The sequence below is a fragment of the Erpetoichthys calabaricus genome, chromosome 1, assembly GCF_900747795.2.
Source record: "Erpetoichthys calabaricus chromosome 1, fErpCal1.3, whole genome shotgun sequence".
NCBI lineage: Eukaryota > Metazoa > Chordata > Cladistia > Polypteriformes > Polypteridae > Erpetoichthys > Erpetoichthys calabaricus.
Window position 1 is genome coordinate 285,657,018 of NC_041394.2, and position 19,440 is coordinate 285,676,457.

A 19,440-nucleotide genomic window follows, 5' to 3' on the forward strand; every position below is an offset into this window, starting at 1 on the left:
GTAAAAAAGTTACTTAAAAACAAAACATGCGCATGCATAAAAAGTGCTAAACATAGAAAGTTAATGATGACACATTTCTTTAATATTTTAAGCAAGAATACATTTTTATTTCTATCATTCACAGGTACAACATACCAAAAAAATGATAAAGGCTGACATTGTCACTACTTAGTAACTGTATGAAGAATCACAGCTTGTAATTGCGTTTTGTAGCCAGGTAACAGTCTTTCAGTTCTTCCTTGAGGTATTTTCCTCAATTCGTCCTTGCAAAATGAATCTAATCCTGCATGATTCTTGGGCTGCCTTGCATGCACTGCTCTTTTGCGATCTCTCCACAGACTTTCAGTGATATCTAGGTCGGGGGACTGTGAGTCCCATGGCAAAACTGTCAGCTTGCACCTCTTGTGGTATTCTATTGTAGATTTTGTGGTGTGTTTCAGATCATTATCATGTTGTACTGCCCATCCTCTTTTTTACTTAAACTTTTTTACAGGTGGAGTGATGTTTGTTTCCAGAATGTGCTGGTATTTATTTGAATCCATGAGTCCCTCTACCAATGGCATGTGCCACTGGCTGCAACTCAAGTCCAAAACATGATAGATCCACCCCCATGCTTAATAGTTGGAGAGATGTTCTTTTCCTGGAATTCAGCATCCTTTTCACTCCAAACATACCTTTGCACATTGTGTCCAAAAAATTCTATTTTGACTTCACCAGTCCATAGGATTTATTTCCAAAATGCACCCTTCTTATTTGGATGCTCATTTGCAAACATTAGGTGCTGAATTTTGTGGCTAGATCACAGGAAAGGTTTTCTTCCACTGACTTTACCATGAAGATTATATTTGTTCAAGTGTGGCTGCACAGTAAAATAGCGCACCACCATTCCAGAGTCAGCTAAATATTCCTGAAGGTGTCAAACAGAGGTTTTTATTTGCCCTTTTTTCAGAAAGTTTTCTTGGTCTCCCAAACCTCAACTTGACCTCCACTGTTCCTGTTAATTGCATTTCTTAATACCATTGTGAAAATAGTGAAAAGCTATGTGAAAAAAACTTTACTGCCTTCTTGCATCCTTCATCTGCTTTGTGAGCATCAATTATTTTATTTTTCAGAGTGCTAGGTAGCTGCTTAGACAAGCCCATGGCTGTTGATTGTTGAGACAAGGTGTGAGAAGTTAGAGAATGTATACAGCTACACTGCAAAAAAATGCATATGCAAAAACTAAACAAAAAAAAAAAAACTTTAAATGGGAGTTGTTTGGTTTTATTTAGCAAAAATATCTGCCAATGGGGTAAGAAAATTTTCTTGACAAGATTTCTTAATCTTAATTTAATGTAATGATTTCAACACTTTTCCACTTGCTTAAATTTAATTTTTTGCAGTGTTTGTAATTTGCATTGCCTGGAGTTTCCCAACGATGATTGTGAACAAGCCATAGCCCTGACAAGCTAATCCAGGTCTGAGACCTTGGGAAAACTTCAGATATCTTGGGGTGCCCAAATTTTTGCGTGATGTTCCTTTCCTTTTTTCATTATACAATTGTGCAAAACAAAAACAATACCCTAATCTTACATAAAATGCTGAAAAGAAATATGTCACCTTTAGCTTCATGCCTTCTGGTGATCAGTTCATTTTTTGCTCAGTTATTTATTCACAGTAACAGACATTTTCAGTAGTGGTTCTCAAACTTTTGCATGCCACAGTGTGTGTATATATAGGTATGTAATTTGCTGGGACAAGAGGGGACATTACCACCAACACTGTCATCTCCATGATGCCAAGAAGCCATCCAGTGAGGGCAACTGACCCCACCCCTTCAATTCAGCCGCCATAAAAACCAGGGCATCCCAGAAGGAGGTGTCATTACTGGCTTGAGCAACTCACCGAACAGAGCTCCGCTAGTGTTACAACATGGCTATCTAGCCCAACAACTTTTCATTAGCTGCTTTGACTAACCCATATAATGGGAAGTAAGCCAAAGAGCATTTTCTTTTGTTTTGGTTTTATTTGGTTTTCAGACCATAAATGGGAGCCCCAAATTTTAGTGGAGTAGTGGCTCTGGCATTCCTGCCCCCAGCCACAAAATACGATGTAGCGGGCCAAAGGAAAGACCCAGGCCAGCCTTGCTCTCCCCAGAGCTGTCTCCGCTGTCATGCCACGGACGCATGTTGTCTGGCCACCAACGGGTATTCTGTCCCTCAGCGTCTAGGAGGTAGGCAGACGAGAAAACGGAATAATATTCCCTGGGCCCATCATCCCTGGGCCCGTCAACTACCTCCTGCTGCGTCCCATGGTGCTGGCCAGCATGGTGGCATCTGGCGGCTGACCTCTGAGTCCACCCAGATTTCTTCTTTCCCATTAGCGCGGCATCCTTAGGAGCTTCTTGGTGGTCCTCCTGCAGCTCCCTGCTGCATGTGCGTGTTTCAGTGCACTGTCTCGGGGGCGCACCGTTTGCGCAGTTGTGCTGGACACGTGCCTTGCGCTGCTGTGCCGGTCATTACACAAATTCTTTAGTAATGGGTCCCTGCCTTGGAGCAGGCAGAGTCCCATCTGGGATGCCATTGTAAAAAGGTGCTATATATGCGCCCGACCTGACACAGATTGGACATGGAGGCACACGTATAAAATAAACTATTTATTTTCTTCACCTGTGGGGCACGCCTTCCCCGTAATCCCCACAACACAGTCCCAAGCACAATACACCAATGCAAAAACGCTCTTTCTCTGCACCACCACTCCTCCCAGGCAACCTTGTCCTCCTCCACCCGACTCTGGCTGCTGAGTGGTGCTCGCTGGCTCCCTTTTATTAGGCACTCGGAAGTGCTCCAGGTGCTTGATTGCTGACATCCAGCTGTACTTCTGGGTGTGGCGAAACCAGTGCCCAGAAGGGTCCAGCAGCTCCTGCTGCAGCACCCCCTGGCGGCGCTTGCAGAACCCAACAGGGCTACACAACACTCCAACCCCCATGAAGCTCTGGGGGAGTCCGAGGCACCGCTGCAACCCAAGGAGGCTGCCATCTAGTGTCTGGAGGAGATATTGTGTGTCCCATGCTTGCTCCCCTGGAACATATGCTGCAGGGGCGTCCCGGCCGGGCATGGGCCCCAGCCATCCGTCACAGTGTGGAAGTGAGTGTGTCTGTCCAGCACAGAAATGAGAAGTGGAGTCAGAGTAAGGGCTCCACCTCCGAGGATACGCAAGCAAGGCCAGCACGTTGGCAAAATGAAACCTTCAAAGAAAGTCACTTGCTTAGCAGCTAATACAGAAGCGAGGTGAGCACGTCGGCAAAACGAAACCTTCTAGGAGAGAGATGCCCAGAGTAGTTCCTTTTAATTACCTGACATCTCTACATTTCAATTTTTTTTCTGACAATTTCAATAGTCTCTAGGACCCTGGACTTTTAACATCACGGGCTTACACAGCTAGTTTGTTATAAACAAGCAGCAATAAATGATATAACTAATGTAGAAATGCATTCTATTACTTTTACTCCTTCAATCTGAATTTCCCCATGGGATTAATAGAGTTTATCTAATCTAATCTAATCTAATCTAATCTAATCTAATCTAATAATGACAAAAGGAATTCTCTTCTTATCTAATCAGTGCAATATCTTGTGCATCTTACTGCATTGCCCAGTATTTTCTGCTTTATACTGTATACTGTATTTAAAAACACTGATACATTCCTTTAAATTTTATCAGTGTAGTAAGTACATTGTCATTTGTGTGAAACTTTGCAACATTATTTACAAGTTTGACTTCAACAGTATAAGAATTAAGGGTGCTATATGCATAACATAATTATTAAGTAAATAAAACTGCATGCATAAGACAAAAGAAAATTCATGGCAAACAAGAATAAAAAAAGCTTATAAATATAGAATCACCAGAGAAATCAATAAAAATAAATAAATAAATCATACACTAATATTAAATAACTGGCATTCGATTGTAAACTTAACTTAAGCTTTGCATGAAGGATTGTCTCCGCTCTCCTAAATCAATTGCAGACATAAATCCAATTAAATATTTTTATCTGAATGGTTAAAAAAAAGCAACAAATGAATGCTGGCAACCACTTCAGTAAAATCTGTTTATTAAATTTTACCACATTTAAACATTTAGTTACATTTCGCATATACAGTAAAGTGGCATTTGGCTGTACTTCTAACTGTATACTGTAGATCTGCATGACTAATAAATGTATTTTATTCTATATATGTATAATATGGTCTAGTTTCTTCATTGTAGTTTTTCAGATTGGTATCTGTCTGTGGTCATCCTAAATTTTCCCATAATGTCCTGATAGAACATTTTGGTCTTTGTCACTACTCCTTGTCTGTGATTTAAAAAAAAATAATAATGTTAATATGTATATTAAATGAAAAGAGCCAGCTAGTGGACCTTAAACCCTTTAAGTTCACTAGGTGTTCAACAAGAATAATATGCAAGCACCGGTAGAGGTGAGAGAATTATGAACCGGGAAAAACTGTATTATCACCTTTCAGAATCCTAAAGGGAAGATGTTGCTAACCTTTACTATGGAAGAGGTACATAAAACATTAAATAGAGAGTTGCAAACAACCAGAAGGGTGCAGCAGCTTTGGAGCTAACAGGGGGCACTGTGGCTTGATTGTTCTAAAATGTATAGGGATTCTGAACGTGGCTTAAAGTGACCTCAAGAGAAAGCTGCCCAGAAGCTCACTGAGTCTAGAGTTTGAAGGTGGGATGGGCAAAAGTTCAATGACAAGAAGAAGGGAGGCCAGGATAAAGAGAGAGAGAGAGAATGGAAGGTGACTGAATTTGAATACAGTATTGCAGGCAAGAGAATAAAACAGCTTACTGGGTATAAAGAAATCAACACCACTATAGGCAGGCACAGCAAGGCTATACAGTAGGTAGTTTTTTTTTTCATTTATTTGTTTTGTACTTTTTCTGTTCCCATGGTGTACCTCTTCCCGAGATTATTTTTAGAAGCATATGCTTTGATGTATTGGGAAGATGTATGCATAGGTTGGTCAAGCGAGATTTAAACTATTAAACTGGTGGGAAGGGGGAAGGGATTTTAGGACTGGCATGATTTACAAGACCATCAAGGCAAAACAGATTAATACTGATAAAATATGAAAAAATAAAACTTGGATAGGACAAAGAATTCAATTTAAAGTGCAAAGTAATAGCAATGCATCAGATCTCTTCATCTACCTGAATAGGTGATGCCTACTAAAACACTTTGCTTCTTTTAGTGCTTTCAATGTACTAAAGGAAGCAGTAACATTGTCAGCATCATAAGTAAGTTTTTAATATTTGGCAACAAACCTACTTATGTCAAGATAATAATAAGAGCTTTTTAGGGGAAGAGTAAGGAAGAGGGAAAAGGGACAGACTTAGGGTGTATAGTCATTAATACATTGGAAGGGCCTAGATTTCGATGAATTCTGGGAATATTATGGAAGTTGGAGGTTATCCTTCCAAGTACTTTTAAATTCATAATATTGCAGTACAGTTGTCTGTTGGTTTTTACCTGATAACCAAAATAAAGATTTCACATTAAAAAAATACCTACATAATCTTCACTGTTTCAGCCAGTCCATTGTATATTGGCAATTAAATTATTATATTAGATGTACTTTTTTCTTACACTGGAATGCAAGAATATTTCCTCTCTTCTTTACTAATCAAATACTGTTACCCACTGCATGTCTTTTAAATCTAGAGTATCCAAAAATAATCACTGGTAAGGCCTATAATAAACAAATTTACTTATGGCATAGAATTCAGTTATGTTTAGGGACTTAGATGACTGTTTTGAAAATTTAAATATTTTTCATTTTCATTTACTTCATTAAAGAGACAATTTTGTTATTAAATATTTTTGTAACAATGAATCATATTCAAAAATATCCAGTGATAACAAAATATAATTTCTTATATTAGTAAAATATTAGTACAGTACATAAAAAAGTTCTCTTTCCTCGGCGGTTTTGTTTTGCCGACGTTCTCGTCTCGCTTGTGTATTAGCGGCTAAGCGAGTTTCTTTTTCTCAGTGGTTTCACTTTGCCAACAGAATCGATTTCTTTGAGCTTCATGTTGTACCCTCGCACTTCTGGGCCAGACAGACAGATACACACACTTCCACGTGTAGACATTTATATACAGTATAAGATAAAAAGTCCTAAATGATGTTGGTCAAAGGTCATATGGAGCCCTAGGCAGGAGGTGCGCCCCCTTCCGTGTGCAGAGCATGTTCTCCTTGAGTTACCAACAGTGCCCCTCTGTGTCCATCGTGTGGATGGGGGGCAGCGTGAAGGTCCATAATGCTCACCATGAGAACTACATAAATGGTGGCCCTCAGTGTAGATAGCACATATTCAGTATTATTACACTTCGAGGGGTCCATCTCAGTGTCTGAAATACGCATGGTGGGGTGGAGGAGTTTGTGGGTCATTCCAGAGTGCATGCCCCTTGAGTTACCAAAACGGCACTCCTCGGTGCATGGAGCAGAAGCCACTTAACATTCATAAGCAAAAGAAGATTAACAGGAGACATGATTGAAGAGTTTAAAATTATGAAGGGAATTAGTACAGTGGATTGATACTATTACTTTAAAATGAGTTCATCATGAACACAGGGACACACTTTACAACTTGTTAAGGGTAGATTTCACACACACATTAGGAAGTTTTTCTTTACACAGAGAACCATAGACACTTGGAATAAGCCAGCAGCCATACCATATGCACTTGAGAAAAGAAAACAGTCAGAGAAGAACCTCTTGCATTAAAGAAGCAAGCACTTATAAAATGTACATTAAAGTGAGAGACAAGCCATTGACCAGTAAATCTATAAATGAAGCATCAAACCAACCTAAATTCAGCAGAAATTATAATTGATTACTGCAAAAGATAAACTGCACTTGCAAAATGTAAATAAATCATGAATATGGCCACTGTTACTTTAATGAGACTAACCTCCTGAAACACAAATACATGTTTTCTAGCATTTTAGGGAGCACTATAAAGTCACAACTGTCAGCGAGATTTCAACACAAAGGCAAAAGCTCAACTATGGCCCGATAAAGCCCTTTACAGAACTAACAAAGAAAGATAATTTGATTTCATTATTGTTCTAAAGTGTGAGTGCTACATTTGAACTAAAAAAAATTATCACAATATGATAAAAAAAGCCTTCTTGAAGCCAGCAAGTTGGTTACCTGTCAGACATCTAGATGGGAAGTAGTTCTCTTGTCATAGTGGGTGCACAGAAAAACTAATGCAGACCACTTGGTGGGCTGTCAGCCATGCCGGATGTGTTCTGACAGCTCTGTCTCTGCAGTGATATTCAGTTTCCAGTGCTCATTGGCTGATGACTTCAGTCCTTATGACAGGGCCTGACATTTTAAATCTGCAGATAGTTTTTCTTTTCTGTACTGAAAGACATTTTTAAAAACAGAGCAGAAAACAGAGTATGCTTCTGCTTCTGGCATCTCATTCCTGTATGAAGAAGTAAATCAGATTATTCAGAAGACCATCTCAAAAATGATTTGGCTTGGATTTGATTCAACATTTCTTAATGATCCTTTGACTCTGAATAGGACTAATTGTGATGAGGTAATGGAGATGAGGATTGTTTTTATAAGGTGGTGCGTTGCTTCTTTATATTGCTTCCATTTTCATTATTCCAGTAATGCTGAAAACAACAAATAATAATAAAAAATACACTATAGCATAGTTTCCTCTCCTCTATATAGTTGTGTAAGACATCACATGAAGATATGAGCATCATGAATATTTAAATTAATAGAGTAACAATTATGGTCAGTGGCAAAAGAGTTCTAGTTTGAAAATTCATTGCTGTCACTGCATGGGCTAAGTCTGCTGCATTTCACCATGTTTTTGGCTACCACCCAAAATCAAAAGAAATGCAAGTATAGTTAACTTGCATTGAAAGAACAGGTTTAGGAAATAGATATCTTTCCTTTACTATATAACATTTGCATACAGGGAATTTCTGCTGGTCACAGTCCTTCACGCAACAGGAGTTTCCACTTAATCAGCTCTATCTGTAATGAATTGACGTGTTAGAATAACAGCTAGAGCTATACTGGAACTACTGTGTTGCAGTGACCACATAGGGGCTGCCTAAAAACAGTCACAGACAGCTTAAGGGGTAAGGGATGAAGGCTATGCAAACCAGAAAGGAGACAGCATGCTATTTTTATTAGTAAAAATGTGGTGTCCTTCCTTCCCAAAAACTCCTTTAATAACAGACATTACTCTATAGCACAAAGCGGGACTAGTTGTGTTAGGCCTGGTATATGCATGTCATTTCATTTGAATTGTATTTTAGGTGTCAGCTCCATTCCATTGGCATTACAGCACCTATATTCCTCCACTCTCCACATTCCTGATCATTCTTTGGGGTGAGACCCATCCATTTCATATCATCTGACACCACCTCCAATCATATCTTCTTTGGCCTCATCTCCCCCACTTACATCATGAGGTATCTGTTCAACCAATTATCTACTGCCTTTTGTCACTCTGCACTCATTCATCTGATCATTCTCATTTCTGCTTCATGTTCCACTTTCATTGGCCATATCTCAGTACTATAGAGCATACTACTCATCACAGCACATTCATAAACTTTACTTTTCAAAGAGAACAATTTTAGAATGGGAGACAGCTCACAGAGTTTCTTCCATGGACCTCTCACCCACATTATTACTAAGTAGAAGAGCTTCCCTACTCATAAACAACTCATCACTAATATTTAAATTTACAGCTACTAGATTACCATTGGCGGCACGGTGGCGCAGTGGTAGCGCTGCTGCCTCGCAGTTAGGAGTCATGGGTTCACTTCCCGGGTCCTCCCTGCGTGGAGTTTGCATGTTCTCTCCGTGTCTGCGTGGGTTTCCTCCGGGCGCTCCGCTTTCCTCCCACAGTCCAAAGACATGCAGGTTAGATGGATTGGCGATTCTAAATTGGCCCTAGTGTGTGCTTGATGTGTGGGTGTGTTTGTGTGTGTCCTGCGGTGGGTTGGCACCCTGCCCAGGATTGGTTCCTGCCTTGTGCCCTGTGTTGGCTGGGATTGGCTCCAGCAGACCCCCGTGACCCTGTAGTTAGGATTCAGCAGGTTGGAAAATGGATGGATGGATAGATTACCATTCTGAACCATTATTATACACTTCCTACAAAAAAAAGGTTGCACTTGCAGCTACATGCTGTATACACCCAATTCTAACTAACTGTGAATTGGATTGAGTTTCTCCCAACACCTTTACCACATATGATGCTTGACATGACAATGCACTGACCTTTTACTTGCCAATCTTTCCTTTCACCTTCCACCCCTCACCTTTGCGTTTCCTGTATGCATTTGGAGGCCTTTCACTTCTAATCTATCTTTCCATTTCAGTATCTTCTCTTTCAATTCTGCTTCACTTCTTGCCATCAAAATGAGACCATCAGTATACAAAACCTCTCATAGTAATCCTTCATGCACTTCTCTTGACATCACTTTCATCACAATCATGAAAGGTAGTGGACTCAAAATAGATCTGTGGCACAGCTCCACCAGCACCAGAAAACTATTATTATCTTCAGACCGCTTTTCATGCTTCCACATATATTGACTGTAGAAACTAACCATTCATCCTTACCTAACTCAATGCTCACCTCACCAACTCTCCCAGCTGCCTGTCAAATGCCTTCTCTAGATCTACAAATAAAGGTTCTTTTTCTGCATTTGCCCGATAAAAAGTTAGTGTAAAAGAATTAATTTCCAGATCATTATTTACGTTTCAGGGTGGCACATTGGCTTAGTGATTAGTGTGTTAAGTCACAGCTCCAGAGTTTGGTATCTGAATCCCAGCATGGACACTTCCAATGCTTGCATGTTTTTTTCCTCTAGATACTACTGTCTTCCTACAAGAGATTCAGATAATGTTAACTGGCAGCTCTCACTTGGCCCGACTTGAGTGATGTGCGTATGAGGGCTACCCATCCAGAATTCTTGCTTTGTGCTTATTGCTGCCAGGATGGCAAATTGAAGTCTTATAACTGATAAATGGAGTTGATTGTTGATGGACATTTACAGATGAACATTTACACTGAAAATGATGGCATTTTGTCAACTATTTTCAGAACCCAATCTAGGCTTGTCAATGTCAACAAAAATTTCAATAAACTTTTTCTGATAGATACAAAATATTGTATATAATTAAAAATATACATTGTGAACCTCTTGTTAATAATCAGAAGACAAATATGTGCAGTCAACTGATTTGAAATTAGCAGCATTGTCATGATGTATTAAAACCGTTTTTTTAAAAAGAATGCTCTGATGGCATTAGACAACCAATGGTTAGTTAACTAATGTTTTCGTTTCACGTTGTCCAGGTTATTTCATTAGTTCCCAAAACAGTATACATGGAATTTTAAATTGATTTTCTAAAGAAATATCTTTTATCCCATAATGCTGTCAGTTAGCCTTTTGACCTATTGATTAATTTGACAGGTTTACAATCACATGCTTACTAGTTTTATTCCTTTCTTCAGAGTATTCTTTATATTTGAGCCTGTTTCTAACAAAGCTCCAACCATAACACTAAAGAAATACATGTTTTTATATAAAATATTCAAGGATACCACTTCTCTTTGAAAACCTCAATATAAACGAATTGAATTCGGGTGATGCATGCAGTATTTAATTGCCTTTGACATTCCAAAGCACGTCTTCTGTGCATTAATCTTCTGAATTCAAATTTATGAGGTGCATGCTTGTACCAGTAACAGTTAAAATTCATAAGAAAAAGTTATATGATTTGACATATTATTCTGCATATATGAATAAACACTACACCCAGAATTTAATTTTACCTTACGTTTTACATTTGTTAGCATTCCTATGCATCCACGTTTTGTGCCAAGTACAGCATTACATATTTTCTGTGGAACCTTATTTTTTTAAATATTAATTCTGCAATGGGGTAGAACGGTGAGCTCTAATGCTGCCATGATAGGCTCAGCCTGCCAATAACCATGTACTAAGTAAATCAGAAATGCAAAATGAGTGGATTGATAAACATGAAGTGAATAAGCAAAAACTGAGAGAACAACAAAGTTAAAGATAGTGACAGGAAGCCTGAAGTCATCTGAAATTAAATGATAAATTTTGAATAAGGACTATTCAGTACCATTAGCTACCTTTAGTGCCAAGGCTTTACTTGAATTACAGCAATACAAGAAGTGACTAATAGATGAACAAAATAAGCATGTAAAGCTCCTACTGTAAAGTTTTACCAATTAATGCTCAAAGCAAATGCGTGTGAAAAAACTCACAAGAACAAAAGAACAAGTAAACCCCCCATTGAAGGCACCATAACTGGGAATTGAAGCTGATTCCAATTGTTTGGAGAACTAAAGAAGAGCAAATTAATGTTCTGTCTCCAAGCAATGTGCATTCCTGTTTTCAGGCCATTACACCTCTCATTGACAGCTATAGAGTATGACATTGATTAACTTTTTTTTTTTGAGGTCTATTTTTGAAAATCCATAGCTAGATGACAGGAGATGAGAATATAAGGATGTCTCTGTGGCTCTGGTTCATGCACCATCCAGTAGAAAGATAAAGTTTTATAAATTCCTGATTCTAAAAATGTCATAGGGAAAATTTGTGGTTCAGGATGGGTACAAGCTCATATTAAATTTCCCCAGGAGATGCACAAGGTTTCAAATGAAGAAGGGTAGTATGATCTTTGCATTTCTCCTTTATACCTTACCATGGGCTGAGTTTACTTAGTTCTGCAGAAGCAGTGAAATTTAGAAAAGAGAAAAATGCATATTAATGTTGACAAGAACTTGGAAATAACATGGATATAAAGGAATAGATCATAATCATTTTTAATTTATTAGCAATTAATTAAGAAATCTAACCACTGCAGATGTTAAATCCCTATTGTATTTCATAAAACCAGTTTCAATAATAATCTTTTAGGATATTCATTCTACATATAAATGAAAAAAAAAACAAAGATTATGGAGATAGCACCAGGTTGGCACAGAAAAGGAAATAATCCTATGTGAGACGTCCAGAGGTGAAAGAGAATCACACTGGCAGCAAGCCACACTGGAAAACTAGATCAAAAAAACATCTAGCTTTTTATAAAGGCTCTACATTTTGGATGAAGGTCATAAGTGCAAGGATGATCAGAGCTGCCTTTGTGTTGGTTTATAATCATGTTATGGTCCTTTACATCCATTTAAAATTCTTCAAAATATAATGTTTCTAATGTGTATGGGCACTTTGTAGAGGGCATATAATGGATTGTTTAAAAAAATGACTGCCTTTCAAAGTGAACTTATTTTACTCTTAATTCAAATTGGTAAAAAGGCTTTCCAGATTGTATTTAGCTAGACTTATCTGCGATTTTTTTTTTTTAACAAAATGCAGTTTTTTTCCAGCTATTGTATTGTCAGCCATTATCTTAACTTTTAAAGGGGCTGTCACATAGAGTGGATTCAAAAAGTATTCAGAACCCCTTCACTTCCTGCACACTTTAATGTGTTGTAGATTTAATTTCAAGTGGATACATTTGCTATTTTTGCCCATCAGTCTACACATATTTACCCTTAATGACAAAGTGAAAACAAAAAAAAATCAGAAACTGAACTCTATTATGGTTATAAGTATTCAGACCTTTTACTGTGGCACTCCAGATTGTGGTCATGTGTATCCTGTTTGTTTTAATTATCATTAAGATGTGTCTAAAATATAATTGCAGTCCACCAGGTGCAAACTGAAGTGATTGGACTTCATTTAGGAAGGCACACACCTGTGTATTTAATGTCCCACAATTCCCACTGCATGTCAGGTCAAAGCCAAGACAGGGACTTTCTGTAGACATCTGTGAAAAAAAAATTGTAGTGAAGCATAGATCAGGGGAAGGTTATGAAACAATTTCTAAAGTTTCAAGTGTTCTTAAGAGTACAGTGGTCTCGATAATTGTGAAACAGTAGAAGTATAGAACCTTACTTGCAAGAGTTTGCCATCTGGACAAACTGAGTAAACAGGCAAAAATGGTCTTGGTCAGGGAGGTGATCGAGAACCCAATGATCACTCCGACAGAGCTTTAGACGTTCTGTGCTGATGTGAGAGAACCGTCCAAAGACTGACCATCTCAGCAGCACTCCATCAATCAGGTGTTTATGTTGGCAGTGGCTAGATGAAAGCCAGTCTTGAATAATAGGCATAGGATTTTTTAAAGGAAGCTGAGAGCATGAGGAAAAAGATTCTCTAGTCTGAGACAAAAACTGAACTCTTTGGGCACAACTCCCAGCACTATGTCTGGTCAAGACCAGGCACCACTCATCATCTGCCTAATACCATCCCTACAATGAAGCATTGTGGTGGCAGCATCATGCTATGGGGGTGCTGCTCAGAGGCTGACAGAAGTGTTTATTTTGGTTATACCTGGTACTTGCCGTTGCTGCCAAGTCAACATAGATGTATTGTAATAAAAAAAAAACTAAATTAACAAGACATTTGTAAAGCGTATCTTAATTTTAATCTTAATTTTTTTTTAAATTGAGTCTAAAGTAAGTATTTCTGACCAGTCATTCATTAATACAACATTTTACTTGAAAAATTCAGCAAACTAAATAAAAGGAAAAATAATAACTTCCTTAGAGTAAATTGTGGTAAAGCAGAGAAACAGAACTTACTATTTTACAAACATGTACTCAGTGTTTGTAAGTTGTTAATAATCACCACAAATTTTACTGGGTCAGGAACAATAGTAGAGCAAAAAGTAATCAATTGTTGTGTTTAGATAGAAGTCTATCATTATACTGACCATAAATATTTTCAAAGTGTGCCCATTTTTATCTCAAGTTAAGCCTTTGGGGATAAATGAACATTGAGTGCCAGCAAGAAACAATAACAGCACTTAAAATCATTGTTTAGAAGAGGATTCGATAAAGGAAGCTGGATGGATAGAAACCATAAATCACAGATCAGGCATAAATCATCAATTTAAAGACCAAGCAAAGATGAAATAGTAGGTAGGAAACAAAGCAAAGATTGAGTAACTAAAAACTAAGGCTAAAAACAGTGAAACAGTACTGTTTGAGGGCAAGAAGCCCGTTTAAATAACACAGCCAACTAACATGAACTGAACCTCAAGTCATGGCTGAATATGTACTGAGATGGAGAAGTACAAATGTAATACAAGCATCATGTAAGGCGGTATGAAGAAAAGGAAATGCCAAAAAAAATATTCTGTATCTCTTATCATTTTGAATGGTTGTTTAATGAACAGCGTGATAGAATAGTTAAAACACTGACCATTGTTAGTTTTCTAAAAATGAATAAAATTTTTTTTTTCAATTATTGGTTCTTTCAGTCTCAAAACACTATTGTGTTAAATCATCACAAAAATCTGCATGTAAGGACCATAGTATATACTTAACTGAACGATAGATGAAGCTGACTGTTAGGTTACCTGTCTTTCTTTGAGTGGCAGAGTCTGATAATAAAAATGCCAGGTAATCTTATTGAAGATTTCTGGCAAGTACTAAATCAAAAGTTGTTTGGGTAACAAAATATAATTTGAATACAGGGCCATTATATACATACTAAGTAGGAGCCTCCTGCCTATGGAGGTTTTATGGGTACAACCAGCTGGAAGGAGGCACAGGAAAGGCCCAGGGCTTGCTGGGAAGATTATATCTCCCAGATGGCCTCGGAATGCATTGGGATCCCACAGTATGCGTTGGCAAGTGTGGCTGGGGAAAGGGATGTATGGGCCTCACTGCTAAGACTTGCCCCCATGCCCCAGCTTCAGATAAGCAGTGAAAAATGAATAAATGAATGAATGAATAAGTAGGAGCCTGTTTCGTGATAGTAAAGGACAGGGTTAATTTTGTGCTTGTCTACACTGACAGGTGAAAGGCCTTTGACGTGTCTAGTGTGGAGGAGATCCACAGGACTTAATCATGCTCTCTGGTATCCTGGTAGCTCCTGGAAACTTCTTGTCAGCCATGGGTCCCATAGAAAAATGTTTTTTTATTTGACCTTTTTGTTTATTAAATCTGTGTGGACATAACATATTTGTTCAAACAGAAGTACTTGAATGTCTTATCAGATAACACAGTGCACTTCTGCTCCTTTTACTTAAATCATCTTAATGAGCTAATCACTTAATAAACAAGTGAAAAAAATGTTTTAACTTATTCTTGTGTTACAGCCCAGTACTTGCTTTCTTTACTGATGGGAGGTTGTAGGTTTTATACTAGCTTTCTATTTACCTCTAACTTGTCTCCCTATAAAAGCTAATTTATTTACGCAGATCAGCAAAATTGGGTTTGTAAATATCACGTTCCAAAGAATTATTGTGAGTAAAGTTACCTTCCTATAATTTGGCTCCAGTTTTTCCTTTTTTTAATGTTATTGATCTTAAAGATTACATCACAACATGTAAAACTAATCAAAACACAATCATAATATTTTCCAAAGAAAATAAGATGCATTAAGTAATAATCAACAATTATTATTATTATTAGAAGCACAAAACATTCCATACAGCGAATTCAAACTTAACGAGGCGAAGAAAAATTCAACCCCCGCCCGACAGATAGAGAGGAGATTCCCCACCCCAAACCAGTTTGGATAGCAGAGTGAACAAAAGCACCATGATTAAAATAATTTTATATATTAAAACCTCAAAAAGATAACTAGAGGTAAAAGTCCTGAATGCTTATTTTAGAATAACAACACTGTGAATGAAACCACTGATCTCTAAAAGATAAAAGTGTTGCACATCTTACGTTTACAAAACACCATGGTGAAATTCCACAATGCTTCTGAAATAATGTTCTGTGCAAGAATGAGACAGAAGGTAAACACTTTGGTAGAAATGTGCAATGCTGTGTTTGGAGAAAAAAAATAGTACAAAGCAACACCAAAACCTCATCCGAACAGTGAAGCATACTGAAGGGGGCAACAAGGACTTGAACTGCAATGAAGACTCGGGGCCAAGACAGCTTGTTATCCCTGAGGGAACAATTACTTCAGCACTTTATAGGCGAATGTCATGGTAGCCAACTGTCATCTGAAGATTAAAATAATTTGGTTGGTGCAGCAAGACAATGACCCAAAACATGGCAGAACAGATTTTCTTGGTTCCAGTTTATCAATCCAGAGTGAGAGTAACATGCACCTTGCATGAATGTACATTACATCAAAGAACATTGAGATTCATATGATTTAAAAAGACATACATGTAATCAAATGGGGAGTATGAAGGGGTCCATTTCATGAGTCAGCCAGACATTTTGTTCTGGGACACGTTAAAAAAAGAGGGACTATCTGGACAGCCTACTCAAAACACAGCCTTTGGCCAACTGAGTTCCTGCAGAATGATCTGAAGAGAGCTTTTCACACAATAAATCATAGTAATATGAACAAAATAAAAAGATCAATGAACAGCAATGGTCTGAAATCCTCATAACGATCGTGCATGTCTGATCACCAGCAACAGGAAGCACTTGGTGGAAGTTAATACTGTTGAAGGAGGATCCACCAGTTACTAAATATAAGATTTCACATATGCTCCCTAGTCTGCACTGCAAATATTTAATATTGGTTTTAATATTGACATGAAGAAGTACAATGATTTGTGTAAATACATTTAATCAAATTGTGTTTGCCTGTTACAAATGTTTTCTTACAATTGCACATAATTCTCCATTTATATATCCAGTACTTTTGAGATGTGGATGGAAAAGTGGCTTACCTGAAATAAAAACACACACTGACATAATCATAACTCTTCAGAGACAGTAACTAACCTAGGATTTAAACCGAGTCTCCAGCAGCCCTAACCACTGAGTCATGGTGCTGCTCCAGGTATCTTTGAGAACTATAGATTGCTAGCAGAGAATCTTTCAAAAGTTTTCTACAAGTCTCAGTTGCCTTATTTGAAATGCAGCAACTTATGTGACAGGTTTATAAATACATTATGTCTGAGTTTGTTATACAATAAGAGAACAATAAGAATCAAATGCCTGTGAGGCATCAGGGATGACTTAAATGAAATGGAAATCACAAAATGCATTTTTATGATAATCTATTATAATTTTATAACAATTTGCATACATTATATGCCTTCATAACAAAGTATTTGGGCGTTTATCTGCTAAAATTCATATACTGTAGCTTATTAATATTTATAATGTAGAGTCTTCTCTTTTATTGTGTCTTCACAGTAAGCCAAATATTTGTTTGTCATGAATTGTTTGTGTTTTTGTTATGATTTAATATCTTTTATTACTTTTTTTAGTAATCCTTATGATGTATTATGCACTGACTATAAAAATATTTACTTCCATTTGTATTTTTTAAAAGTTTACCCAAATTTACTTTTATTAATACAAGTTATTATACTTTGTTTTATTTTTTTGGGATCATTTTATGGCATATTTGGTTGTGTTACCATTTTTGGGTGTCATTCTTGTTTCAAGTGACTTATATAACTTAGTAGCCTGGAACTGAGAAAAACTCATTAATGTTAAAGTGAAAAATGACCCTTTTAATAAAAAGAAAACAACTTATTTGACATATCAAAGAAAATAGTCTAAAGCTTATTTACCAAAATTACATACCTGAATACTATATATTTTCTCGACTATTCCTTGCAGCTGAATTCTTTGCATAAAAACTCTGCTTTGGTCACATAGTCTTAGGAGAGTGTCCCTGCATAATGTCCAAGGATTGTCAGAAGGGAGTCCGAGCGAAGCGTGTCTATCTGTTTAAATCCATTGGCCTGAGAACACAGCCACCAGCAAGTCTAAGGAAGGATTTGGGCTTGTATTGACTCACAGAGTTGGAGAAGGTGAGTAAGTGAGTGAATGTGAGTGGTATGAGACAGAACAGCATGGAATGAGCCATGGAAGACTGGAGAAGTGGCAGAGGCATTGGAGGGCAGCCATGGATAGAGATAAGCTTGCATGGGAGAATGAGGGAGAGACAATCTGTTTAGTAATGTGTTAGGCTACCAACACGAGTGATGCTGAAATGTCAGCTAAATAAATTCATGAAAAAAATTATGCAAAACAAAGATCGGGCAAATGGCAGTATTAACAGATATCTCAACATGAAATGATCAATACTGAAAGCATGTGCAAGTAAACATTCATAAAATGTACTGTACATAAGCAATCAACATAATGTATTATAATGAGGGTGACTACTATTCCAAAATAGTGATATGTGCAAGTATAAACAGCTGTTAAATTGAGTCACATATATGAGAAAAGGTATCTGTAAAACACTGCAGGGCCCAGAAATGCTGAAACAGGCTGGCAACACCAGGAACCATTTTTGAGTACTATAAACAGTACATGTTTTCTTGATAAGAAATTGCCTTAAGGACATAATGGAAAATAGGAAAAATGTGATTATGACAAGTACTGGTAAATTGAGTTTTCTATAAACAGTTCAACAATACATTAAATTCTTTAGGCAAGTTTACAAGTTATTTACTTTTTTCACAACACTTCCAAATACAATGGGTCCGGGGAGTGGGGTTAAAGCAGTAGCCCACCCGAGATTAATGCAGAGAAGCAGTGACCACTCCAACTGTAGAATTATGTAAACTATGCAAAAAATATAAACTTTGCACTTATATTTTATAAAGTGATGTGAACCAGTTTTACTGCACAGTTTTCCATATGAATTGAATGAGATGTATAGGTTGTAGCAGTATGTACAAAACAACATGAGAGAAAAAGAGAGAAATGTTTGGAATTCTTTCCTTTGGTACCTGAATGACATTGCACAAAAACAGAATCCATCGCAGAGTAGCAAAGCAGAAAACACAGCTCAGTAATTATTTGAATGTTCATCTCAAATTCACCAAAATGCACCTGAGCAATCTTGAAGAGTTCTTTATAAATATGTTTGGCAATTATGTTTGACCAAGTATACTACAAGTAAACAAGAAACTGAGCCAATAATAAATAATAATTCTTTACATTTATATAGCGCTTTTCACACTACTCCATTCTGGGAGGACCCAGGACTTGAACCCATGATCCACCAACAAACAAAAACAAACTTGTACATCTACAGTACAATGCATCAGATAACCAAAACATGTATTTACATGCAGTATGTTGGAAATTCAATTTCTTTATATTGATCTAGCTATGCCAGTTTAGACTTGTTTGGGACACTATTAAGAGTATAACTGATTAAAAGTGTAAATACTCAATTTTCAAAATTGAGCAACCACAGAATAAGTTGTGAATTAAGCCCAAGTTCTACTAAGTTCTCAACTGGCTGATGTGATATATTATTAAAACAGTGTAAATTAAATCTTGAATAAATTTTCAGCTTTCTATTGATTTTTGTACAGATTGTTTAAACAGGCCCATTC